This window comes from Camellia sinensis, chromosome 6 (genome assembly GCF_055761805.1).
Source record: "Camellia sinensis isolate YWXY chromosome 6, ASM5576180v1, whole genome shotgun sequence".
Classification (NCBI taxonomy): Eukaryota; Viridiplantae; Streptophyta; class Magnoliopsida; order Ericales; family Theaceae; genus Camellia; species Camellia sinensis.
The window spans coordinates 26,981,525-26,987,524 of NC_138966.1; positions in this window are offsets into that span (position 1 = coordinate 26,981,525).

The window sequence follows — 6,000 nt, forward strand, 5'->3', positions numbered from 1 at the left end:
CAAATATTTATATATTTTATATATAAAAAAAAGTATTTTATATATTTATAAAATATATATCATATTTATTTATGTTTTAATTATGTTGTGTTTATATTATATAATATAATAACTATTTGGTTATTATATAATATAATAACTATTAAAAAGAGAAACAGAGCAGCTGTGAGAGAGAGAGAGATAGTGCAGCCGCAGAGAGGGATTGTGTGAGTGTATCAGAGAAAGAGAGCGAAAAGAGTGGTGAGGTAGAGAGGGGAACAAAAAAAAAATGAAGAAGAAAATATTAGGATTTTATTTGGGTGGCTCTATTAATTTTTCAAGTTATTCTTTGATTTTTAAAAAAAAAATATTCTAAGTACAACTCTACTTCTTTTGATTTATGTTTAATTCGTTATTTTTATTGATTTGATATTGGTTTGATTTTGTATTTGTATGTAGATGATAAATTGATTTCATGATTTGATTAGATGTGTATATAAGGTTTAAGATTTTTGTATGTATTTACTTTATGGTTTTAATCACATTCATGGATATATGAAATTAAAATAAATTAAGAACCCATAGATAAATTCTTTATACTCCACCATGACTCCATGGATTGTTATTTTATTATTGTTTTATTTGAGTGTTGGTGAGAAAGAGTGTACAAAAAAAAATGAGGATTATGAGATTTATTTGAATGCCTTAGGCTTGACATTGTTATGTTTGTTCTCATGGGTGAGATGTTTTGTATATATATATATATATATATTGTTGCCTCGTTTTCATGAGTAGATGAATGCTTTGATTTACGCGCGTACGTATGTGTTAACCATCCGGGGAGTGTGAGTCGAACTCAAGATGATATCCCCGTACAAGTTTGGCTTCGGAGCGGTGTTAGGTATATGGGAGGCACATGGGATATATGTGTAGAAGTGGTGAAGTTAAGGTACAAAGAATTAAATATGAACTTATATGTATAGTTCGAATTGTATTGATTTGTACATCTTGAAAAATAATAAACGACTTCTATAAATTATGCAATTAGAGCAGAGGCATGTATACGTGATTCTAGACAACTTTTGTGTTTTAACTTTTTATTAAAAAGATCGATTAGAACTCATAATCGGATGATCTTGGTTATTGTAATTTTGATTCATTTTAGCAATGCAGATTTTAGAGGCTGTTTTAATCCATGAAACGAGCTCATTTTTATTGATTTCATGTAAATTGAAGTAAAACATTATTCGGAACACTTTTCGTGTTTTTAACTTTTCTGAAAAAATTCATCTTTGGGTAGTTTCTTTCCGTTTTAAGTTCTAGATTTTTCGATTAAATTTCATCTACGATTTTATATTAATTTTTTTCTCTCAACATGTTCAGTTTCTACTAAATTTGTTTACACAACCTTTTAGAAAATATGATTCTGTACATCGTTTGTTCTTTAATTTTTGGTCAATTCGAATTATTTAAGTATGAAACAGTGTATTTTGATTATTTAGCAAGTTACTTATGATTAAGCATCCTAAATTTATTTTTTTGTATGATAGTGGGTCTTACTAACTTTTTATGCAGGATTGACCTATCATATTTTTATTTCTATTTTGTTTATTTCATACTTAATTTATATTTCGTTGTGTACGGGTAAGAAACTAAATACCATCGTCTCTTGAGAAACTACCTATTCATCTCGGTGCGGATGGAACTACTTGTCTTGTCCCGTAACAAGAATTAAATGTATTTTTGCTTGTGTCTGGTGGACAAGTGGGTGTTAAATCTTATACTCATACCAGTATACCTGTATACTGACTCGTTTTGTCTCTTGGCAACTCGGGTGTGTTCTGTTTAAGCGCAGCCGAGCTTCCTTTGCAAGATTAGTTGGGGCTACGGTGATGACGTGAAATAACTATAATTGTTGAACATGTCGTGTGGACTTTTTTTATTTTCTTGAGCTTAGGGTTGATATTAGTTTATGTATTTATTTATTTTATTTTTTTTACCTTAGTATTTTGATAATTTGGCATGGTTTGTAACTTTACATTGTTTAAGTTGTTTTGACTAGTCGTTGCTACCTTAATGTTGAAGTATTGGATAGTTATAAATTTATGATGGATAGTTTGGTGGGCATTTGTTAGTTTTTTTTTTTTTCTCTTGTAATCTTTTGAGCATTAATGTTTACTTAAACCTTATAGAGACGTGAACGTTTAGGGTGTGTTTGTTTTGAAGGATTAGGGGGTGGGATTGGACTATTAGTCCCACCGGACTAATAGTCCATTGTTTGTTTCAATTTTTTTGCTCCGGCCTAATAGTCCGAACTGTTAGTCCCACAAATATGGGACTATTCTATCCCATGGGGGAGGTGGGATAGAAACCATGGGATTGGTATCCCATGGGATTATTTTGTGAAATGTCTATTTTACCCTCCATGCTATTACTTAGCAAACAATTAGAAAATGATAAAATAGTCTTTTGAACATTTATAAATTATTTTTTTAGTGTTGTTAATTTAAAATTATATATTAAATAAAAAATTTAATTATAAATTATAAATTATAAATTAAATTTAATTAAAAATAATAAATTATATATTATGGCCTTATAAATTAAATTTTTTTAGTGTTGTTAAAAAATTAAATTTACATATTAAATTAAATTATTTTTTTAGTGTTGTTAATTAAAATTATATATTAAATAAAAAATTTAAATTATAAATTAAATTTATTTAAAAATAATAAATTATAAATTATGGCCTTATAAATTAAATTTTTTTAGTGTTGTTGAAAATTTAATTTATATATTAAATAAAATTATTTTTTATTGTCATTAATTTAAAATTATATATTAAATAAAAAATAAAATATATAAATTATAAATTTAATTTAATTGAAAATAATAAATTAAAATAATTAAAATATTGTGCAAAAAATAAAATAAAACAAATTTTTATTTAATCTAGCTAAAAATAATTAAAATATTAAAGCTATGTTTAATATTGCTATTACTTAGTAAATAGTTGAAAAGGATAAAATAGTCATTTGAGTATTTATCCTTCTTCATAATATCCCAAACAAACATTGGATAACTAAAAATAGTCCAATTCATACATCTAATCCCATGACTAAACAAACATTGGATACAAATTTAGTCCAACCAAATAGTCTTGGGACAATGTATCTCAGGACTAATAGTCCGATGAATTGCAATCCCCCCTTATCCAATCCGTCCAAACAAACGCACCCTTAGATTTTGTTTCATCCTTGAGATTTGGATGATGGAATATTAATTGGGGTTTAGTCCTAATTTAATATTTAATTGTCCAAATTTTGGAACGTAACACCCATACATATGATAAGTTGAATTCAAATTTTATAAGTTAATTTGATAAAAATTTAAATGTTGAATTAACTCTACATAATTCTATAAGAGTTTGAGGACATTAAAAGATTGCATGCAAGTTAAGGTCTGTAAGATTCAAAGTTTACCAGGATAAAAAAATATTTTGAGATAAATGATCAAAAATACTATCAAACCCTAAAAACTTTACAGCAATTTCATATTGTATTCTTTAAACTCCTCCATCTACATTACATTAACCGTATACGTTCATTGTTGGTGCCTCAACTGCATCTTCGTATTGCCATCTCTTATAGACCCATGGCTACTGTTGCTGCCATTCAAAACCACCGTTCATACCTAAAATGAATTGTTGTCATTCGCAGCCATAATTCATATTTGAATTGAGTCGTCATTCACAATTACAAATCTATTGTTGCCTCTTTTAAATTCGCCATCGCTGCTTCCAGATCCATTTCTACAAACATTTACAAATAGTGAACTTTGTTGCATAATTTTATTTCTATTCTTCCTCTCTCTTTCTATTTTTTTTTTCTCCTTTTGTTTAAATCAATTCGATTTCACTATTGCATAATGAAATTTCATCGTGAGTGAAATTTTCTGAATCTAATTTTACTATGAGAAATTTTACTTTGTTGGAGAGTCGTCGGAGAATTTATTGTACAAAGTCAGTGAAAATTTCACTTCGCCAAAGAGTTGTCGAAAAATGGATTAGCGGTGGTCACTGAAAAGTTATAGCTGGCAGTTTGAGGGGATCACCAGCAACTAGAGGTGGCGGACGAAAGTGACAGTGGTAGTGGCAATATTGATTGGAGGTGATAGAATAATAAAACTTGACTAAGGATAGTTTTGTCCAAGAAAAGAAGTTAATGAACATATGCTAGTTGTTCTTAAACTAATACAAAATATTTTATACGGAGCTGAATAAAAAATTAAAAAAAAAAACCTAAAGTAAATTATTCCATACAAGAATCTAAAATCTATAAGTAAAATTTGTTATTATCAAATTTCTTAGGGGAAAGTTAATAAAAAGTTTTTTTGGGGGGAACTTGTTTAATCATAGGTCCTATGGAAACACTTATCGCATAAGTCAAATATGTTTTGAATTGTATTTTAAGAGTTTTTTTTTTAATTACATTTTTTCCTCGAAATTTTTTTTAAACCTTTTTAGATTAGAAGATTCTAAAATTTAAAAAATAGATAAGATTTGAAAAGAAAAAAATAAAATTATAAATCATTTTATGACTTTAATTATTAAAGTTTGTAAAGTTTACCAAAAATCTTTAATTATTTTTCAAAAGTACCACTGATTTGTTATTTTCTCCAAAAAAAAAAAATTATTAAAGACAAAGAAATTTGTCCTTGATAGCTTTTTTCAAATTTTTATATATTTTTAAAAAATTTACGAACTTTTTTGTTAGGATCTCAAAGTTCAAAAAATATGGCACTATATTTAAAAATATTCACTAAGGATAAAATAAACACAACAAAATTGATATAAAAAAAAATGTCAAACTTCTACTAGTCAAAATTTTAAATTATTTATTTTTTGTTATTTTTCATAATTATATTTAGGGCAATTTACCCAAAAATCCTGTCCCAGAAAAATATGTACCGAAAAATCCCATTAATTTTTTTTTGTAGACAAAAATTTGAAAAAGTATCATTTCATTATATTTTCAGAGATTCTTGGTGATACAACATTTGGTTTCTAAATGTGGGTACGATTGATTTGAGAGAATTTAATGTGAGACTGTCCACATCATCAGATTCTGTACATTATTATCTTATTAATTTTTTTTTTTTATCAAATGTGTCATTCTTAAAATGTGATAATATATTACTCTAATGTGTGCACTATTGTCTTAAAATATAACAATTGGACATCATTCCAAAATGTGAATTATTGTCTTTTTAAATTAATGTGTCATTCTTAAAATGTGTACTATTGTTTTATTAATCTTTTTGTTAAATGTGTCATTTTTAAAATGTGACAATGTGACTTAATATATAATTATGATTTTTCAATTTGAACTATCATATTTAATACATTTAACCTTTTCAAATCTGGGCATTCTTCATTTAGGAGATTTTAATGTGAGATAAGACTTTCTGGATTACAAAAATATCCTCGTTTGGAAATAGACTAATTTAGTAACTTTTTTGTTATTTGACTAAAATATGAGCTAAAAAAAACTAGTATGTTTGGGATGACTTTTTGACTTTTTACAAAAAGATGTGCAAAAAGTAGAGAGAAAAAAGAATCTTTGACTTTTTTGTATGAGTTATTGGTTTTTTGACTTTTTTAGTAACTTTTTGACTTTTTTGGCTAAATCAGCCTGTTGCCAAACGAGGCCTAATTATTTTGGTTGATTTTTTGATTTTTTATGAAAAGACGTGTTAAAAAATAAAGAGAATATGATAATGACTTTTTAACTTTTTACCTATGTTTCCAAATGTACGTGAGCTATAAGTTGAAATATAAGATTTATTGGGTAAATTACAAATAAACTCTTGAAATTTGCTTAAAATACTAATTGTCTTTCGTGATTTTAAAAATTACATCACACCACTGAAACTTTTAATTTCATAACAAATGACTCATTTTATTAATAAATCATCAAGTCAATTAATAATTTTTAATGAAGTTGGAAATTTATTTTACTT